At 46.9% G+C, this 22,565-nt stretch overlaps 1 long non-coding RNA gene across 1 annotated transcript; it reads right to left on the reverse strand.

Annotated features, from left to right (window-relative positions):
- Nucleotides 1–3,236: 3,236 nt before the first annotated feature.
- LOC134521182 (uncharacterized) lies at nucleotides 3,237–22,433 on the reverse strand. Its single transcript, XR_010072669.1, has 3 exons — nucleotides 22,336–22,433; nucleotides 17,460–17,738; nucleotides 3,237–11,210 (listed from the first exon to the last, which is right to left on the reverse strand). It is a non-coding gene; the product is annotated as an uncharacterized LOC134521182 (long non-coding RNA).
- Nucleotides 22,434–22,565: the final 132 nt, after the last annotated feature.

Below are 22,565 nucleotides of genomic sequence, written 5' to 3' on the forward strand. Positions count from 1 at the left end.
CGCATCGGCCGAAACAGGTCTTCAGGCCATGGCTGCAGCGTCACATTACCAGGGTATGAAGATACCAGTGTATTGCTTTGTCCAAGCAAACTTTCAAGCTAAAAAGCCCTTTTGGTGTTTCCCCTCCCATCAAAAAAAAAACAAAAGACCCCCAAACAGGATTAGTTGCATCAGTCAGGATTATTCTTAGAAAATCGCATTCAGGGCATTTGTGTCTTAACAAGTTTGGGTGAAATCAGAAACTAATGAATTCATCGAGTTTTGCTACTGGCATTCTCCCCTCCTCCCCCCCAACATTCCCCTGAGGGAAAAGCTCTGTATAGGCACCGGATCCTGCGGAGACACAGTGCTGTGGTTACATCCCTGTGCTCAGCAGCCGTCACTCCTCTCTTTATATATGCACACGTATTTGGAGCCAAAAGGGGTGACTGAACTCGCACAAAGAAAAAGCTTCTCTGGCTTTTGTATTTTCTTGTGCCGACACACGCGTCCGTAGGCCCTGCAGAAAGCACTCTGAGCGTTTCTGGGCTATTGCTCATTACAGCAAGTATTAAAAAGAAAAAAAAAAAAAAAAGAAAAAAAAAACCCAACCCAAACTGTCAGACACAAGAAGTATTTGCCTCGGCCCAGTATCGGCGTTGCGGCAGGAGAGGATGGGATTAATGGCTGCTGGCAGGCTGCGCGGCTCAGCTGAAGCAAGTGCTGCGGGAAGACGGAGGGCTCCAGCAGGCCCAGAGACATAGCGCGCAGCAGATGCCTTTGCTCTGGGTTCTCTTTCTCTCTCCTGGTGTGATAATGATCCTGATTTATTAGCGAAGATACAGCAGCACCCTCTTCCCAAGCGGTGTGCTGTCTCTGCAGCCTGCCTGGGTTCTTATTAATACTCTTCATCCCTCCCCTTTCAGAAAGAGCAACAGTACGAGGCGGAGGAGAAGCTGTTGCCTAGAGATCAGACCGTGACGTTGATACCCAGGCCATGCTGTTTTGCCAAGCATTGTTAACCAAACCCGTGCGATTTGGGCGTGGATTATTTGGTTGTAAGCAGGTTTATAGGGTGGCAGTATTAAAACAGGCGGGAAGGACACACGGCATCGGTATTCCTTCGCACGCAGGCACGATCGGTTCAGGTTTGTGATCTGCACGCTTTAAGGTGCAGCAGTTTTCACATCCCGGGCTCACTGTAAAAGTGTGAAATATTTTCCAGAATCAGATTTGGATTTTAAACTTTGGCTTTCCTAGCAGTATTGTTTTGCTTCTCCCATCCTTTGGTGAATCCCAGCCAGCCGTGGGCTGCTGTCTGGAACCGAAGTGTTGCATGACATTCAGGACCAGTGACAAACCCTGCCGTGCGGCCAGCTCGCTCGGCTTTCGGCACGCGGCAGCATGTACACCAACAGCACCCGGCTTCTAAACCGCACTGTTTGCATCCAGCACTTCGCGCACACAGGATGAGCCTGTAACACAAACGACAGCGCCCCGTCTCCCGCTCCTTCATGTAATCTCTGCCTCCACACAACCTCGCGGCGGAACAGGCTCCAAAGGGACGCCCCACTCACTCAGGACTTGCATCTTGCTCTCCGGCCATGGGCTAAATCAAACCCTGAGGCACAGAACACGTGTCGGGTGATGCAGACTGGCTCCCTCTCGTCTGGTGCAAAGCTAATCTTGCTGATTTTCTGGGCAGGATCCCTGGCATCCCTCCGGTCTGTCACTGAGCATCAAGCCCAGGCCCGTGAACCAGCCAAGCTTTAGCATCGTGAAGTTACCAAAGGATAATCCAAAGCATCACCCAAAATGCCTCTTCTGTCGGACAAATCCAGTTCTACATCCGTATACCCCGTTCTTAATGTTCTTACCCTGGGCCAAGTTTAGGCTGGTGGAGCCTTTCTTGAGGAAAGCAGGGTGACGGCTGGCATCTGACAAGGGAGACAGAGCCCGAGAGCATCCAAGCTGAACAGCAACTTGATCTCCACCGGCGGAAGCTCCTTCCCAGGCACGAACCACTCGGGATTCATTCACGTCACTGGGTAAGATTTTGGTTTCGGGTATATTTAAGCTAATTGCTTGCTCTGGCAGTGCGTTTCTCTCACTAAGCTCAGGTTGTTAAAGGTCTGGAATGAAATTTAGATGCAGCTTTTGTAGACAGCTCATTATGAGAAAACAAGAAGTACAAGGACGCTGAGCCATTTGAAAGTTGGGAAAAGCAGGCGCATTTTTACTAAATTATTAATTGTAATTACTAAATATACACACCGTCCTAAGCGCAGGGCGCTAGCCCAGACTTTTGTTGAAGAAAAGCTGCCTGGGTGGGACAGCAGGATGGAGGCCACATAGCAACCCCCACCCGCAGTGCAACAGAACACACACCTGAAAGCTCCTTCTGGAGCACCTACAAAAGGCATCACGAGCTGCAGGTATCCTGCAGACACGCGCTGGGACCCCCTGCCTCCACAGGGATCTCGCTGCGACCAGCCATTTTTGTCAGCTCGAGATTTTTTCAGCTCGAGAATGTCAGCGCATTCTTTGTGGGACTGCGCCTCGAAACTGCTGGGGAGCAAAAGGCGATATGAGATCCTGCTTCCCGAGCGATGTGTCACCGCGAGAAAACACCACGCAACTGCTCTGGGCCCTGCACGCGCTGCCAGCAAGCTCCAGGTGGAATTCAAGATGTTCCCTTTTCATCCGTAAAGCCCCGAGTTCGTTAGCAGCAGCGGCTGCCCTTTCCCTGCGCCAAAACGCTGCAGCTGAGAGCAGAGAGAGAGAAATGAGTTTGGGGCATTGTTGGTGTGAGGAGGAGGGAGCTGATGGCAGAGAATTCTTCATGGAGCTGCCGCAGCCCTCCGATTCCTAGCCAAGTTGGCTAAAGCCAAAAGGTAATAGTCTCTACATGTGCTGAAATACTCATCAATATTTCATCGGTTGTAGGAAAGTATGGCCCAAGGGAAAAAAAAAAAAAGAAAGTATTTCAACATCAACATTGGGTTGATACAAAAATACAAAAGCTGTTATGTATTTTAATGTATGGCACAGGCCTTTCCACACTTGCAGAACTTAACTGTCACCGCTTAAATCACAACTACATTTGCACTGTTGTTAAAGTTGGGCCAGAGCCCTACCTCTGAGTCTTAAATTGTCTCACGTCCAAACCGTTCAGGGTGCAAACACGCCTTAGAGCACTCCCAGCCTCAACATTGCTGGCGCTGAACAGGCCTGTAGTGGCTGCCACATTGGGAAGCTGCCTGGATGCAGAGCGAACAGGTATGTAACGATGTTCCTTAGCTCCAAATGTCTATTTAAAGACTGTCCCTGTTCTAGAGGGTTTTGGCTTCTTTGTACTTTCTCCGCCTCCACCCATTTCTCCCTGTCTAACCATGCCCTGTCTCTAATGGCAAGGAATTTTCTCCGCTGTCAAAGTCCCTTCTTTTGTCCTTATGCTGAACCTTCATTATTGGGTTATTCTCTGCCGATGCGCTTGTGTCCAGACCCGCGCTCTGCCTGCCACCCACATCACCCAGCTGCTAATCCCCACCGGTCCCAATTCACCATCCCAGTCACGATTGCGCTCTGGGCGCCCGTCGCGAGCTGCTCGGTGCCGTCAGACCCCGCAGCCGCCTGGCCCCGGCTCCTGCTGGCCCCCGGGCAGTTTGAGCTCTCGCTACGCAGCGTCGGAGTCCGGTGAGACGCACCCCGTGTCGCAGGCCAGGCGTGATGCAGAGTGTCGGCGTTCTGGTGCAGGTCTCCGCGCGGTCTCGGAGGAGTGGGAAATGCCGGGGAGCTCCGGAGCACTCCCAGCTCTCCCAGCCTCACTCTCCCAGCTGGCAGAAGGGGAAGCAGGAGGCATCTAGAGGGAATTTGGGAGGACGGAAGGGAGGGAAGAACAGGGCAATGAGATGGCAGAACTGAACCCAGTGAAAGGCAGAACCTTCCCTGTTCTCTAACATGCAGCTATTTAAAAAAAAAGGGGGGGAGTCATTACATTCCCCAATGCCCAAACTCCTTCCCACGCAGCAAGACACCCGCTTCAGTGGGACACCCCCTGGGACGAGTCCAAAGAGGCTACTCCTGCCTACACTGGCTGTGGCCAAAGTATATTTTTAAACAAATTGCAAGAAACTGTTGTTCATTCACAATTTTTTTTTTTTCATTAACAGGCAGGAGAAAATAAGCGGTCATCTGTCTAAGGGGAAGAAAAGCTGGTAATAAACTGTCCCATTAAAACAAATTACCTGGATCTGCTCTCCAAAGCTGGCAGCCCAGCAGTGTTTAAGTCTCCTATCTGCCCGTGCTTGGCTTGTTATTTCATTACAACAGAGATAGGGATGACAATCTAATTACACTGAAATGTGAATCTGGGCTTGGAACAGCACATCCCATACATGACCCAGGAGATACTGAGGGAAGAAAGAGTTTCTAGCATGGAAAGAGACAGCCACTTTCATTTATTAATGGTTTTTCAAACAAGGGACGTCTTGGAACCTGTTGAGGAGAGATATACCCGAACCGTAGGGACTGTGTCTAACGGGGTTGTGTGTAAAGCACTCAACTGACCACGAGCCAAGGAGAGAATCAAAGGTTTGACTTTCTTCAGTCCTGCTGCCTGCCTCGATCATGGTCTCGTTCCTGAGCAGATGGAGAGGAACACACGTCTCCGAACTACCTCGGGACTGGGAAAAGGTGCCTTTTTCTCTCCACTATCATTACCTGTCGATGCCTCAAAAACAGTAAGGCCTTAAACAAGGTGTTTAGTTAAAGTAACATGCCCTCGTTATTGAAACGGGGGCAAACAGAGCGCTGAGCAGCCAGCGGGTACAGCAGCAATCCTCTGTCACCCCCATCCTCCTTTCCACGGTTAGACCACAGTCACTCCCGTTAGAAGTGCAAGAACCATGAAAGCCTCCAGGGAGCCTCCTGCACAGTCTGTTAAATGCAGCTGCTCCAAAGTCTCAGCCCATCCCACGGCTGCAGTGGCGGCTTCCCTGCCCGCAGCACCCCTGCTGCCCGCAGAAAACAGGAGGGAGAAGATCTCCTCTCTGCCAGCCCTTACCTGGGCAGTGCTCACGCTGCCCAGGTGCCACCTCGCTGCCGGCAGTCTGCTGCTTACCTCCGGTCCTTGTCGTCCCTCTCCTCTGTTTGAGCACCGCGCAAGTCTTCTGCCGTGCTTGACTCCGGGTTCGTTACGGGGAAACAGCTACTTACACCAGCGCCGGCGCTGCCAAGGGCTAACAGAATAAACCTGATCTGCGCACGCCCGGGCTGAAGTGAGAGGAAGACAGCTAAGGCTCAGGATACTGGAAGTTATGTTTAAAAATAAGAAACAAAAGCAAAGCCTTTCCTGTCAGCTCTTACAGTGCTTCAGGAGAACCAAACGTTTCCCTGGGCAATAGGAGACGAAGGGGTGTTTCTTACGGCAGCGCTCCCACGTTGGCAGGAGGCCGCCCTGTAACCGGCTCTTGGTGTTACCTTTGGGGATGTCAAGGCCTGAGGGAGCTGAACAGCTTAAAAGTCACTTTCTGATTCTTTGCACCATCAGATTCCTCTCCGACTCGGGGCCGAGGTACACTGAGAAGAGATCACAGAAGAAAGTTTGATTTCCTGAAGCTATTGGTGAACCTGCCCTGTTGATTAACGGAGTTTACAATATCCCAGACCGCAAAGTTGGTTCAGTTTTCCAGCGTTAAATTCCCCCTCCCTTTTTTTTTTAAATAGGAAAAAGCTAAGCTGAACACTACTCCAGCACCATTTCAAGTCTGTCTGTCCCAGGCTGGCAATCCTCTTAGCATTTACTGTCACGCCAGGAAAAGGATTTGACACATTCTATATAGGAAATGTATTTTTATGGCCAGGTAAAGAGCTGATAGCTGTTTGTCCCCTCGAAGAGCCAGGCAAGCATTCGCGGCTCTGAGAAACCACCTTCTCGATTCCAGTCACAGCCATGCCAGACCGGAGCCCGCAGATGAAATGGAAACGCTATTTTCATCTACGTCGAAACATGTTTTCAGCTTCTGATTGAGACGGAAAGGCGCTGGGTCGCATTCGGCTGGATGTACGACTACGGAGCCACGCTGGGCCAGCAGCTACAGAAAGGCGTTAGGAGGGAGGACTGGAACCAAATGAATCTTTCCAAGAAATTAGCTTCCCGTCTTCTAATCAAAACTGGATTCAAGCCTTCGGGCTGGAAACGGATCACGCTAATACATTTCTCACCCCTCTCACTTTTGAATAATTTCTAACCTCCAGATGAGGTGAAGGGTCTGACGGAAGCGGCGTTGTGCCATCGCAGAACTGACCCGCGCACAGCCATCGGACCTTCCCCCACTGCGACCCAGCTCCAGCCCGTCCACAGGCGGGGGAGCAGGAAGAGGGAAAAGAAGTAGGTAAAAAAGTTACATGAGAACCATCACAGTCGGACACAGACTCGCGAAGCAGGCAGGGTTCAAGTCACATTTATTGCTGTTTGGGGCAGGACTCGCAGGCGGCCGTTAGCAAAGCCCTGAGTATGCCGATACTTTGAACGGGAGACTTCAGACAGAATTTTTTGAATGTTTAGATACAAAACGTGCCATCGCTGCAAACGCACAACCACTTGCTCCTGACCCAGCTCCGACGCTTGCGTGACCTCTGCTTCTTTTTTAGGGGGTTTCCAAGAAATGTGGGATGCAAAAGGAGTCCCGTTATTCCGAGATTGTACTGGGATCGTTTCCAATGACCTTTAACCTTTTCAGACCAAGGGACTTACGTCTGCTTACACTAACAATAAATTTTGATCTCGGTCTCCGGTTTGGCAAATTAGGAATCTGAAATCCGAATTACTCTAACGAAAAGCAAAATGTTTGTTGATGCAGTTTGCGGTCGGAGCCTGGCCATCGAAGCCAGCGGAGCCCCAGCGCCCTGCGCAAAGGAAGTTCCGCGGTAGAGTAAAGGCGAATTAAGGGGAGGCAGCTTCCAGCTCAGCTGAGGAGCGCAAAGGACCAAAATGCCTGTTTCTAGTACATAAGAGCTGCGATTACAAGCTCATTATTTAAGCAGTGTACTTCTGATGTTTAATCTTCCTGGGTTCATTCAGACACTTGTAAATCTTTCTGAAAGGATCCTCAAAAACTCGGCAGGCCTGAGTAATTTTGAGTATTTTATTCTACGTTCCTCGGAACAGATTTAAATAAATTACATTATAACCTCTGTATTTTAATAATTGTAAAACCTGCAGGGGAAGAAGTAAAACCACTTCCCACTTAATACGAGTTTACCAACATAATCCATAACGTTTAAAAAAAACCAACACCAATAAACCCATGCAAACACTCTCCCCCTTGATTTTGAGAACAATTTACGTTTCTTAGCATAGCTTTTTTTCTGATTTAGCAAGGTAATGATATGGAGAGGAAATCAGCAGAAATACTACAATAACAACATTATTTTCTGTGTTGTTTATGAGCTCATGGCTTGAGGCTGTGAAACAGCTTTTATGTCGGGCAAGATGGAGCCTGGCTTCCAAGCAGGGAAAAGCACAATGTCGTTCATCAGATTAAGCAGCTCCTACCTGCTAGTGAGGTATTCAGCTCCTTATTTATTCTTCTTCCAGGAACTTTGTTTCCTTGTATTATAGTTGGTACCCTTGTGGTCAAGGAAATCCGCCACACTTAACCCTCCTGCTAGGTTCTTTCTTCTCGCCATTATCCTGCCCAGCAATTTAGTTCTTTCTTAGGCAATAAATTGCTATAGAATTAAATTAGTATTTCTGTAGAAATTAGTCATAGAGTACAGGTAATATTATATGGGGCCTGATTAAAATATTCTTCTGAACAGAGCACGACAGCTATATTCAACTCAATAAAAGCGATATAGTTCTCTTCAGTCTCTTGGGGCCAAATTCTATTACCTGAGTGTAGCACTAGAATGATTGTGCTGGCCCCGGGGCTGCTGGGAGGGCTGGAGCCCCTCTGCTGTGGGGACAGGCTGAGAGAGCTGGGGGGTTCAGCCTGGAGAAGAGAAGGCTCCGGGGAGACCTTCCAGCCCCTGCCAGTCCCTAAAGGGGCTCCAGGAAAGCTGGGGAGGGACTCTGGAGCAGGGAGGGGAGCCATGGGACGAGGGGGAAGGGGTTTACACTGAAAGAGGGGAGATTGAGATGAGATCTGGGGAAGAAACTCTTTGCTGTGAGGGGGCTGAGCCCCTGGCCCAGGTTGCCCAGAGAAGCTGTGGCTGCCCCATCCCTGGAGGGGTTCAAGGCCAGGTTGGACGGGGCTTGGAGCAACCTGGGCTGGTGGGAGGTGTCCCTGCCCAGGGCAGGGGGTGCCACTGGGTGGCCTTTAAGGTCCCTTCCCACCCAAACCATTCTGTGATTCTATGATTCCACTGAAATCCCTACATGTTTTACTCTTAAGAATTACTCTAAAGAATATGCATTTGCATTAGTCTCATTGTTAATTCTGAGATTCAGTGGGACTTGTCCAACCCTTGCTAATGTCGCAAAATGTCTCAAAAACATAACAAAATAAACCAGCTCTTTCATTTCTAGGAACTGCACATCTTTTTCTTCTTTACTAGTACGATCGCACTGACCTGACGGCCGGTACTTCAGTTTTAGCTTTAACCCCCCGAGCCTGAAAGCTGGCCCACAATGGCTGAAGGGCTGTTATTAAACAACCAGCAGTAACTAAAGGAACGCATCTGCCTCCCGGGAAGATGCTGGGTTTGAAATAAAGGCGGTGGGAGAGGAAGAGGCACACAAAGCAGCGGCTCCGTTCACCACGACTGTGGTGTGGTCAGGCTGCTGCCCCCCAGCAAACATGGTGACCTTTTATCTTGTGCTGTGACGTGAAGGTCTCTCCCGCTCCCCGATGCTGCAGACTAAGGGATCTACCAGTCTTCTGCGTGCTTCTAAAACTCTTCTATCAACAGGGGTGAACTCTGAAGGTTTACAATTACTAGCGGGACCCAGAGGCCTGGCCATAAGGAATTACTGCAATTTTGCTGTTTCCATGGCACTGTGACAAGGGGAACATAGAGTTAAGATTTAAGGGGGTGAGAACAGACTTCTCATATCTCAATGGTTTACTCACCTAAGAGTGACCACAGCCCACGGCCACCTGGCACCAGGATCCCAAATCCAGCAGTTCTTGGGCAGTCCCGGAATGGAGATTCACTTGTTCAACACCTATAAACTGACGCGTTTCTACCGTCTGTTAGCTTTGTTCTCCAGGAAAAGTAAAACCCCAAATTGTTTCACTGGGTGATGAAAATCAGCACTGAATGAGACACAAATGAGGAATTGAGGAATGTAATAGAACTGCAGATTTAATTGTCCAGGGAACTGCCTGAAGTGTAACGGGAAGCAGGTTCCCAGGTAAGCGTCCGCAGCACACTGGAATACATCCCTGCTTTTCTTAAACAATGATGCCCTGTATATCTCACACCTTACTCTTACACAGCTGCCACCTCACACAACCATATTAAATAACTTGGTTACTTAAATGTGGGTTTGGAGCAGATTTATTTTCTCTCTTTTTGCATATTTTCATTGTATTTCTCTGCAATGACCAGACAATAATGGTAAAAGCTTTGTGACTGTGTCCGAGAGGAAGGAAAAGGAGTCTGTGATTATTTCCCCATTTTTCCTAAAAGGGGATGTCTGCGTCGCTTCTTAACCCTTGCAAGCAACCCCAAAATATATTTAGGCAGAAGCAAGTCAAAGTGAAGGCTATAAATAGCTTCCATTTCAAACATATGAAATGATAAACTGGAAAAAATAATGATTTGCCAAAAGATAATTAAGATATATAACCCTCTGTCAGAAAAAGAAAAAAAAATGAGTAGGATGTAGTAAAAATATCACGAGAAGGTTCCAGTACGGTATTCTTTCTGTTCCCTCCTAATATGGGGACAAAGACTCCTTGAGAGACATCAGCTCTGTATTCAAATTAAAAACAACAGCTGCTCCCTTCTGTAACACAGCCATTAAATGAATAACTACGCAGGGGGCAGGGGTGCAAGAAAGCCCCCAAGCTCACGCCAGGACTTGACTTGCCAACAACGTCCCAGTGGCAAATAGTGACGCTGAGTCAGATGCGAAATGGATCTGCGCAAGCGACACAGGGCAGTGAAGAGCCTGGTGACGAACGGCGACAGCAAAGAGCCTGGTGACGAACGGCGCCGTGCTCCGCGCTGCTTGCTCTGCCTGGCAGGCGAGGGCTGGGCAAGGTCTCCAGAGGAACAGCCCACCTTTGGGGGTCCACGACAAGGACAGATCGAGTATCACCAATAGCTTTAATAATAGGACATACCTAGAATGTGCTGAGAAGTATTTCTGCTTCAACACTGCTTTTGTTGCTGAACAGTAAAACCAGAGTCCAGACCAACTTAAGGTGACCCCCATAAAACCTGAGAGGGGACAAAAAAATAAATCAGCTACCTGATTCTTCTCCTTGTCACCAGCAGTGGTTAATCTGCATTTTATGGTCATTCATCATCTTAAAAGTACAAGCACACAGCTGAAAACAAAAACATTACTGCAGATTGCCACCTGCCCGCTAACTCGAGTAAGGAAGTGCATCTTCACTCTTAGCCCATCGCACGATGTTCTCTCACCACGGGAGCGGACTGAAAACCTGCACAGGAACTGCTACTGCCGCTCACTCCACAGGAGATCATTTGCTAAGGCACTTCATTTCTTCTGATCACACACTAATATATTGGTTTAGTTTCCCTTTGTATTTATAGTTTGCCTCGCTTCTTGGCTTTTCAGGCACCGGTCCAGTATTACCTTGCTCGGTTCATGTTTTGCACATAAATAAGGCAATATTTTAACCTTTCCATCCCCTTTCAACCCATTTTTGGTCTACCAAAATAGACTTCAGCCTGGCCCGCTTCCAGTACGATCTTTAATCAGGGAGTTGAACTGCGTCCTGCAGAAAAATCCACGATAAGTATGTTAAGTACAACCTTCAGGAGAAAACTTACGATTTAAGGTTATTTCATGGCACATTTTCTTAGCTTCAGAAGAGCTAGATTTGCCTGGACAACTTTAACCTTCCACCTAAGTGAAGAATGAGCTGAAGTCCTTTCCTCTGGTTTGATTTATTGGGTGGTTTTTAGCCTGGTGTGTGGTGAGAGACAGGATTTCCTGAGCGCAGAGTAGCTTCAGGACAGGAGATCAGGACAGACCGAGCCCCTTTTGAGCATCTCGACACCAGCGGAATTCTCGTTGGTAAACGGACCTGTAAATAAGGTGTGAAGAGACCAGTTTGTCTGCAGTTCTGCAGAGCAAGAGCACCAAGAGAGCTGGAAATGGTTTACATTTCCAGAGGACTTCATACCCATAGAAACAACCCCCTCAACCCCTCCAGTATCCTCCAGCCGCTCCTTCCCCATGCCGACAGACCCGCCTGGACTCTTCTGGTTTAATTCTTGCTGTCAGTGGTGCACGTAATGATGTACAGTTTAAAACAGTGACACTGGAATATTTAGGTCTTTGGAAAATAAGCTTAACATTAAAGAAGCTTTTCACAGTATGCCACAAACGGTGGTTTCTGAAAACTTGTAAAAACATGAGCATTCCCCAGAATTCAGGGGATCCCAGAAGGTTAAATTAGCAAAACCGAACCCAGAAACTGAAGTGGCTGAAAACAGCAAGGAAAATAAACAACCAGCATTTCACCTTTCAGTCCAAGAGATGGAGACAAATAGGATACGCACAAATATGACCTTTGAGGTGTTATGCAGACACTTCCACTCAGCTCGGTGAGTACGCCAAGAAGAAAACTGTACAGAAAGAAAAGTTTTGGCCATTTCTATTTTTAGGCTGGGAAGTTTATCAATGCCAGTTACTCCTGATCCTAAATGTGATCTATCAAGACTGAAACAGACCAAAACCTGTTGGTTTGAGCTGGCAGTCTTGTACTCTAGTACACGCACTCAATAAATTAACATTTCGGAGACATGGTAATTCTACTGTCTCCTAATTTCCGAGTTCTTGGCCTTAAAATACTAGCATTTCTTTCAAATTCCTTGCACTGACCTGTAAGTATAAGTGACCTTAATCCGATGGGTTATGGTGTTGGATGGTGATCAGCTAAACTCATTCTTAGGTTTATTTACTTCCAAAAATAAAGTCTGGTCTGTACCTGGTTTTATTTGTTGCCAGAAACAGAACAAAACCAGGGCTCCCGAATGCTTTTGTGAATCTTGCTCCCATCCAACACGTTCCCTGGCCACCTAAGGACAAAAGGCAGTGCTGACCCTGGCAGCCTTCGCTGCAGTGACGGAACCGCCGTGCCCTCCCCACGCCCCCGAGGCAGGCAATGCTTCTCCCGCCCCAACTACCCGGAGTGCTGGGGCTCGCTGAAGCACTGACGCGCTCTCTAATGTGCTAAACGTGTTCTAAATAATAGCGGTGCGTTCGCGTGTCATCCTGAATTGTTGCCAGTTTTGATTCCCTTACAAGATGATATTTAATCTCTCTGCCACTCGTACTTTTTCTCGGTGCTACCTTTCAGAGCTTCTGAATAATTTTACTGATGTTTAGCTTAAATTTTTTCTGCCTTAGCTTCAGGTCATCCTTCTCTGTCCTATCACCAGATGAAATGGATTACGCTATCCCACAGGAAAGGAATTAAGAAAGGAAGGGATATGCACTAGGTTACCTTGAAGACAGTCAGAGCCTCCAGTTATGTCTCCTCAGAGAAATCTCTTTCCTAAATTATATAAATGTTGTTGTCGCTGTCATTCTGTTGCCAAAGTCTTTATTCCAATGCCCTCAAAGACAGAACCGGTCCAACAAATAGCACGGTTTATTATTGATCACCAGTGATTAAGTTGCTTTGAATAGCACAAGAGAGTGCTAATTTTCTCTCAAGAGTTTCACATTCTCTAACCTAAACAGTCACATCCTTGGGCTTCAAAAGAAAGTTTGGGCTGCTTCAAGAGAAAATTCTCCTAAGGATTGAAGCTGAGACTCTCATTACCATCTCCACGAACACCAGCTTCTCCCTAGCACGCTCAGAGCAGCAAGAAAGAGAAGAGGACATCTTTTACAAGATGGATGACCCAATCAAGAAAAACTAATCTGAGCCTGATGCTACAAGTCCTTGTATAAAGGACAGAGAGCAACTAATCGGAGCAGAGACGCTGCAAAGCTGCCAACAATTTATTTCTCTCAGAGCTCATACTGCGGGGATACGTACTTCAGAGCTGTATCTTCCAGTAAGGAGAGAAGTATGAAAGACAGAGCTAATCCAATTGGCAATGAAAATAAATGCCGAGTAAACAACCTCACCGAATGTATAAGGCTTCTGAAAAGAGCCACAAATGAAGGGGCCTCATTGCTGTTCTCCCGAAAAATCAACTGGTTGTAGCAGAAGGACGGCAAGAAGAAGAGGGCCTTAAAAGAAGCCCTAATCCTGAGAAAATGGATCGAGTTGCAACTCAAACAGCTGAATGAGAAAGAAGTTATGGATTCTTTACTTGCATCAGATGATAAGGGAATTTCATACATTTTTTTACCCTAAGGAAAAAATGAGGCTCAGCAACCTCATTTGAACATATAAACAAAATCATTTGTTACAGACAGCGTGAGATCTACCTTATCAGGGTTTCAAGAAGTTGAAAAACTCCTCCTGATTGTTTTAGGATGAGATTAAGACTATCTAAATACCCCTCAGGTTTGTATTTGATGCAATCGTGACAGTTAGTTAAATCCCACAGAGGACTCGAAACCTGTTGCTCTGTGCAGCCCTGTCCTCGGAGGGACTTTACAGCCAGTCAGTTGTCCCTGGATCTCCTGCTGATGCAACGTCCTGGCGTGCAGCCCTGTCTCGGGCACACGAGGTCCAGAGAGAGACGTGAAGACACATTGCTGGTGGGTCGCACAGCCCATCTCAAGCTGGTGAACCAGACCAAAGCAAGAACCCCCAAACTACCTTCTGATACCACTTAGGGCCCCTCCGCAGCCAGCGGGGAGAGGATGGTGCCTCCCTTCCACGCGCTGGATCCCCCGTCGGTGGTAACCAATTCTGTCCGCAGACTGGAGAGGAAATTCCTTCTGAGGACGGTTCTGATGCCTAAATCATGTGCCTCAATCAAGTTGTCTGAATCTCAGCATCTGAGGTCAGGAGATGAGAGCCCTGTCCTTCCATGGACTGAGAACTGCACACGAGCTGGAAAGGCGAGGGGCTTTCAGGAACAGACTGTTGCGGAGAGCGCAGAGCAGGCTCTCGGAGGGATTAACTGCCATAGCTCCTCTGAAGCCGCTGGAGCGATGACAAGTGACTGACCATTTACCTCAGAGAGAACATCTATAGTTCTATGAACAGGACAAAAGAGATGTGTAAATGTGGCCTGTGTCAGACACACAGGTACCTGCGTAATGGTTCTCTACAAGAGCCCTCAAAAGGCAGGTGGATACTCTTCGAGACCGGAGAAAGGATGAGATGAGGCTCTTGCTATAACCCCCTGCAGCAATTCCCATCTTCCTACATCCAAAACTACCTGAAGAAAACAGAACCATAGGATTCCACGCTCTGGACGCAGCTTTTTGTGCTGCCTGCCAGTCCCACTGCTTACATAAATGTGCAAAACTGGCCAGAAAATTCATCTTCCAGCCAGCAGAAGGGCTACGTTTTTGCTGGTGCCATCCCTCTTTTAATTCTGTGAATAGAATAGGAAAATATGAAATTCCTTTCTAGAACTGTGAAATCAAATGAAAATTCTTCCCATCAATTCCAGCAAACCCAGGATTTACCCTTAGAAGTGCTTAAAAAGCATGCAGGGTCTTTGTCCGTACACTGGATTGGATTTTCAGTTACTGAATGTGAGGTCTCTTATTAAGAAAGCAGGACATCCTCTGATAGCGTGTTCATGAAATATTCAGTTTATGACACAAAAGTAATACAAATCCGTAATGGTTCATGTGAGAACCACGACAGACAGTGATTACTATTAAATCAGTACTATTATTACTGAGACTAATAAACAAATAGTGTTTAGAATCAAAAGAAAACAATGAATTTTCGTAAGATGCTATTTAAGGGAAAATAGGCAATTTCTACATATGCCTTCTCCAGATAGGCCAGTCTGGCGGCAGGTGCTCTTGTCCCATACGCCTGTGGATTGGTAACGTTTGTATTATTATTCTGTGTGTCTGTAACTATCCTGCCACTTCCAAAATAGATCCATTTCTTTTTTTCTTTTTACACTGATACGAGCTTACAAGCTCCTTCTTCCTAGTTAAAATGAAACACAACCCTCATATGTTCTTTGATGTGATGCCCCAAACCAAGCTACAAGTTTGCATGCTAAACCAAAAACATCAAACAGTAAGAAACTGTCCTGAGCCGGTTACCGACACTGACGTATTTGGTCATGAAGGCTCCAAAGCTGTTGATTTCCCCAACTGCAGCTCAGCCGATCCAGGTACCTCCAGCCAAGAACTCTTCTCAGCGGTAGAACCTGCCTTGCTCAGAGGACCCTGCCAAGGTGTACTAGTCATTAGAGAAATGCCCTGCTTTTGCAAAACCACCGTTTAACTTAGCCCAATAAATATTTAGCAATTGTTAAATAGGTATAAAAACCGCCAGGTCCAAGGTCAACCGAGGAAGAAGAGACAGTAACTCAGGAGGAGGGCTGAGACAGGCTCAGGGAAGGACACGGTGCCTGGGGCTGAGCTGGACCCACGGGGCTCCTGCACCACGGGGGGTGCAGGCGAGACAGATCAGAGCCCTCAGGGCCTGACACAGGTCTGAGGGGTTATTTGTAAGTCCAGTAGCTTCATCTAAGCCTTTACCTTGGAACGTGTGGGAAGAATTTTCCCACGTGTTGTAGCTACGTCTAAAATGTACTGGGGGAGAAGAATGAAAAGAAACGGTGTAAGCCGAGGTCTGGGGATCAGGACATCCAAGTTCCAAACCCAAACTGGACACAGACTTTACCACCTCCTTGGGGGGAAAAAGACATCTGGAGGAATTTCGAACCTTCACAAATAGATGTTTGTCAGGGCTTCACTAACACTACTAACAGCCCCTATGCCCACGCTCCTCTCGCTCCCACAGGTACCAGTTCACAACAGTGCCCAGATGAAATAACCATTTCAATTTTTTTTTTTTGTTTTACCGCTTTGCCTTGATATTGCATCTCAGAAAAAGCTCCATGCAATTTTCTTCGGTGTTTTACTCTCTGCACTTCAGCCCTTTCGCGGCAGCTCTGAAAGAGGGATCGCCGAGCCGGTGTTTCTCAGCTCCTAAGGAAAGCACAAAGAGCGACAGAGACGCTCATAGAAATAGGTCTCCCAAAACCAACAGGCATAAAGAACAAACTGAAATTTGGCTCTCGACAGACATATATCTAAAACAAGGACTGGTGAGATGAAAGGACAAAATGATGAGTGAAAGAGAATCTCCAGGGCCTTGTCCTCCTTTTATTTATGCCATCCCAAGACATTCCAGACAACAACGTTACACTGATAGAAAAAAGCCAAGTTTTTGTTTCCTTTGTGATTGTATGTGTCAGGCAAAGGGATGAGTTGTATACAAGAAATGTACAATTCTGTCTGAAATAGCCCATTTTCTTGCCTTTGAACAAGGCTGCAAGGTATTCGTTTAAGAGAAAAAAAGAATCACCAACTTCTGTTTATTAAAACAAAAAATGTTCAGCATCTTGGGACTGTAATGAGAACAAGAGGTTTATTAGCAAGCCTATTTTCTACTCAACAGTCTAACTAGTTTCCTGCTGCGCTGCTTCCCTAATAGGCCTGTGGATTAAATGCAAAGTTTCCTCTACTAAATGAGACTTCAGACTAATGCTGGAAAAGACGATGTATTTCGATGAAGAGAAAGGGTTTTTTTTAAAAAAAGTTGTTGTTTAAGCCCTTTGCTGCCCTCTGGTCCCCCTGGAGAATTCAGAGCCAGAAACAAAGACACAGAGAAACAGACTAAATCACTGGAGGCTGCGCTGGAACTTTCTCTGCGTATTTTGAAGACTGACATGGACAAAGCGGCGGTACGAGCGGCACACGAGAGGCCAACAGCAGAGTAAGTGCTGCAGCAAGTGCTATTAACTCCTTCTTCCTCCTGATACCAATCGAGCTCTGCCAGCCTTTTCGGGCTTTTATCGGACCCGGTATTTCATTTGCTTCCATAGACACTTGCCTTCTGCTTTTCCTCCTCCTCTCTTCTATTGCCTCTACAAATCTACAGGCTTTCGTCTTGATGTTCTGCGGTTTGCCCCCCTCGATGCTCTGCCACTTCCCTGCTGTTCTCCCTTCACGCAGCCCAAATCTCTCTAGAGAAGTCTCGCACGCTCCATTTCTGTCTGGCACACCCATATTGGATTGCCTCACTTTCTCTCTTGGCAATGCCAAACCTCAGACCCACAAATAGTCCCCGGCATCATAACACCTATCGATAAAAGAATTTGTGCCACAAAACTATTAAGTGATTTTCATGACAGCTGAACCCGTTACTCCTGACTGTTACCTGCAGGAACTATATGGATAAGATGGATGAAATATTAAGGTAAGTTTTAAAGAAAAGCTGTTGTGAACTGCACAGACTGCAGACTTTTCTATGCGGTATCCCAATTAAGGGAGTTCCTCTCCAATTTTTTCCCATTTTGCTTTCTTAGTTGTACACGGCGCTGCTTGGCCAGGGAGGGGGTCCACCAACATCAAATTCGGCTTTTCCCAAAGGGGCAGAACACGTGCCGTTGACTCTGCAGCTCCAGAAGACCGTTCCACAGCCTCCTCCAAACAGCCACTGCAGGGAAAACAAACAGTTTACATCAATATACTCTGGAAAATGTTTGGTTTGATTACTGCTACTACTAGCAAGGAATTAATTCCAGGCTAACCCCTGGAATCGAGACAGAGCTCCCTCTTTCTCTCTGCGCTCATATTCCTTTTTATGCCCTTATCATCCTAAAAACTCTCCTTGTGACTGTGCACCGAGAGCAAGGATTAAAGTTGCTTTCTGTGATGGTCTTTAAATGCGCCTCGGAAGCGCTGCTGCCCAGAGCAGGCTCTGCCGCCCTGCAGACACAAACTCTCTCTCTGGTGGAGCCAGACACTTGGCTGCAGTGGGATTTTCAGCTCCCTCCTACATCAGCACCAAACTCCGAGACAAATCAGGGAACAGAGGGCATTCTTCTTCCCCTTTACCTCTACCACAGCAATCGTTGTACGGCCAGTAAAATGTAACACCCAACATTTGTACCATCACAAAGATGAAGGGTTCTGGCTTACAGCCCGCAGAAGAGACCTGCTTTTTGTCTCTCCTGCTTCTGTCGCGTTTTCAGTCTGTGTAATGTGTCTCCTTAATTCAACACAATGCGATGAAAACGATATTAAGACAAATGCCATGGAGAAATCCTAAACCAGCCTGTGAACCAGCGGTGGCCCACACTGGCTGTACAGCAAAAGGACCATTATAAACTTCTATATTACTATTTCAGCCATAATTGGGGAAAAATGTTGTTGCATTTGAAGTTCCTGGAAGGGTTTGCTGCTTTCAGTGACCACAGTTTCAGCCCAGCGAGAGCTGACCTAAATCTAGAGTAAGGTGTAGAGAAGGAAACAGATTAAGATTCTAATCTCAACTCCATCAGGGATTTTCTTCATTAGTTCTGGTAAATCACTTTCACTTTTATTACTTCTACTTCCCATTCTCCATCTGCGAGATAAGCATCAGCTCTTTTTCACAAGGCACTGCAAGGCTTTTTTTTTTTTTTTAATGTAAAATACAATGACACCTTCTGAGGGAAGACGGACAGACAATTGAATATATTTTCTTTCAGGAAAACAGCTTTAAAAAGCCAGAAAAATCTCTCTTTATGCCCACATGAAACGTTTCCTTTAGCTGAAAACCTACGTAGACTTTAGAACAGGCTGCAATGTGTGCTTAGATCTGCCAAGAAAGTCCTGGACAAACGAGAGTTTCAGATTCGAGTACTAATTTTCAAAGATTTTGCTTTTAAAGACAAAGTCCGTATTAGTCATTACAGGGCCTTTACTTTACCCGCATCATGAATAACACAAAGAAAGGCTGAAAAGACTAATTTCAAGATTATCTGCAGAGTTGTTTTTTTCTAAAAACTTATTGGAAATTTAGAGAGGAAGAATAATCGAGCGTATCCATTTCTCCTGAGGGGTCTGAATCCATGGCAAGGAAAGCAAGAGTTGCTTTGAACCTGGTATTTTCCCAGGGAGAGCAGTACGGATTTCACATGTCGTATAGAAAGGGAGGAACCCAAGGTCACTGTCCGCAGTTAGGAACTTGGATGTGGGAATAAGAGCTGGTTTCCATGCAGTTATTTTACCTGGTCTCTGTAAAACTATTAATCAACTTCAAAAGGTTGATTAATCAACGTAGAGACTGTTGAGAGAAGGATACATAAGAACTTATAAATTATTTTGAGGCTAGAAGCTGGTGTGAATAATCAGGCAATTCCAGGAATGGTGAAGATGAACCAAATCTGTCTTCACAGCACTTGAGAAAAGAGAGAAGTACAAGACGTACTCGCAGCCACCATCACAAAACACTAAGAGCTCGCTGTAAATTGAATTTCTCTTGGGGAAGTGTCACAACAACTTCATGAAGCTCAAGTTGAAGACGACTGTCAGAAAGGCTGAGTGGGGTAGAAGCCATTGAAAATAACGCTCCTAATCCTTTACCTAGGTCTTGATATATCCAGATTTGGACTACAAGCTGCACTGGTGCTGTGGAAGTGCAGCGGTACCTTTCCCATATCCTTCATTTTCCCACCAGGAGAGCACAGCAAAGTCACCCATTTTCCTTTATTCCCCCTCAGAGCACGTCCATACCCACTGCGGTCAAGAAGTACTCAATCGTGGCACCAACTCCAACCTCAAATTTATTTTTCTAGCCTGCTCGTAGGCAGCAGTCTTCAGCAAAGGGAACAAAAGGATTTCTTAAGCCCTGCTTTCCCTCCGCCTCCTCTCTGATAACAGCACAGACCACAGCCATACTGGACCCATACACCAGATTTCCTCTGGCCACTGGGCAGCTATGGGGAGTACTGGGTACAGCCACCACGCTTGGCCATCTAACCACTTCTTTCCTTGGAACCAAGCTGTATTTGGGTGACGTATTTAAATTCCTCTCAATTTTGGAACAGACTTGGTGGGGGCGTTGGAAATCTTTTCCTAAATCCTGAGTGAGGAATACACTAGCACAGCAATTAGGGCTCAGTTTTCCACTGGAGTAGGCTTGTTATAAATTTCCTAGCAAAGTTATTGTTTAGGTGACTAAATCTAGTCTGCATGGAAAAGCTGACAGATATTTCTCGTCACACAGGTCTGTCAGTAGTTTACCATTTCAGAACCATTTCCTTCCAGTTCTCCTTTATGGTCTCAGATATGGAGAGCTCCTGTCAAAACACAGTTCTGCCAACGCACTTTATCCAGATTTACAGCGTTAGCTACGCTGTAATCCCCCGCCCAAACACTCACTGGGCAGCGCGCTTCCATCCACACAACTCCTGTCTTTGCCTGTCCACTTCTTGAGCCACCCCAGAGCTCTGCAGTTCCATTTTAGTCCCTATTTGGACTATGCAATTTATTCCAGGAGCAAAGATCTTGCACGCAGAAAGCCAGGTGTGTCCATTTGGCAGGATTCAGGAACTGATGTGGACTGAGGCTGGAACGGGATCTCCCAAATGAGCTGGACCTTGGACTTGCAGCCCCAACACTGAAAAGCCAGTGCTGTCCCTAAAAATAAGGGTTCTTCACCCGGTGTGTGGAAGCCAATCAACACACTGAGTCAAGATATTTGTCTTTATTTCAATTCTGCAGAACAGGCTGCTGGGCATCTGAGAGAGCCATGTTAGGAAACACACAGGGTCTTTTACACAAAAAGGTAACGAAGGAAAGTCATATCAAAATAGCTGATTGGTCACTTGTAATTATAAAACAAAACCTCATTTGTGCACGTCCCAGTTTCTGTCTGGATCATTGCACTAAGGTGGTCTTACATTTACGTGTAAAATCTCCTCCTAGAGGTGTGATTTTCAGTATTAAAATTATCTAAGGTAACTAGAGGTTATACCTTCATTCTGTCAGCTACCACTAGGTTACTATTTAACTTGCTATTCTGTTGGGGCTCCACTTGGAACAACGGCCAGCTCCAGGATTGGATTATTTATGTTTATGGGCTTTTTGTTTTAGGGACTTTCCATTCCTGTTGCTATGGTTTCAGAGTAGGCCATCACGGTCACTCAATTTTGTGGATTTTTAACTCTCTTTGACATCACTAGGGCTCTAGCACGCTGCCCACGAGCTGCTCTCTACCTGTTGATAGAATCACAGAATCATAGAATGGTTTGGGTGGGAAGGGATCTTAAACATCACCTCATTCCCACCCCCTGCCCTGGGCAGGGACACCTCCCACCAGCCCAGGTTGCTCCAAGCCCCGTCCAACCTGGCCTTGAACCCCTCCAGGGATGGGGCAGCCACAGCTTCTCTGGGCAACCTGGGCCAGGGGCTCACCCCCCTCACAGCAAAGAATTTCTTCCCCAGATCTCATCTAAATCTTCCAGTTCAAAACCCTTCCCCCTCGTCCCATGGCTCCCCTCCCTCATACTGTCACACTCACTAGAAGCACTGACTATCAATCCCTGCTTCACAAGAACATGCCCTCCTGGATCCAGCCTTCAGAGAAGACCCTCAAGGACTTCTTCTCAAGGAGGTTGTTGCTTCCATCCTACCGTGGAATGAGCATTTCTCCCCACACAAGCCATTGCAGCTCAAACCTCTCCACACACCCAATACCAAGGCCGGTATCCGGCGCGGTTGGCCCTGCAATATTCCATCCAACCCGTCAGAGCTCATTTTCCATCTCGTTGTTCCGGGGGCTGGCCCCCCCGCCAACTCATCTCCGATGGTTCGGCAGCACCAGCTCCCCTGGGGGGCACTTTGTTTTCAAACGTCTCTCTCCAGCCTTACACAACACCAAGCTCTGTCATAAAGCCGGCGCGCAGAGGAAGATTTCTCTGCCTGCCCGCCACAAACGAGCAGCAGGCGTGTCTGGGTCTGAAAGGAGATGCCAGCGTCGTCTGCCTGCCCTCGTAAGCATCTCTGCTCGGGCTGACAGTCCCGGATCCTGGCACGCGGAATGAATCAAAATATCCTTCCTATAGAGGGAAAATCCTTGGTGGAAATACAAGCTTCTATTTTTACTCTCCCTGTGTTGAACACTAAGTAAACACACAGGAGGTCAAATCAGCTGGAGTTGTTCTTAAATGTGTTTTCCCTCTCCTTTCCACCCTCTACCTCCTTTTCACCGTATCTTTTCTTGTAGTGTATTAATAGTAGTGTAAGAAATACTGTACATCTGTTACCTGTTTCTCCTGCTCCCCTCCTCTGCATGAACAGGCAGACATGCCACGTTGTACGGAGAAGCAGGCACCACGCAGAAATGTTTTCAGCTTCAGGTACCTTAAAAAGGAAAGGAGACAAGAGTTTAGGGCAGTTAAGTCTGGAAGCACACTGCGTCCCCTTAAAACAGTCCAAAGAATATAATGATTCATAAAACGTGTGCACAGGGAATATTGCTTGAAGTTGGAAAGTA

This window comes from Chroicocephalus ridibundus, chromosome 9 (genome assembly GCF_963924245.1).
Source record: "Chroicocephalus ridibundus chromosome 9, bChrRid1.1, whole genome shotgun sequence".
Taxonomy (NCBI): domain Eukaryota; kingdom Metazoa; phylum Chordata; class Aves; order Charadriiformes; family Laridae; genus Chroicocephalus; species Chroicocephalus ridibundus.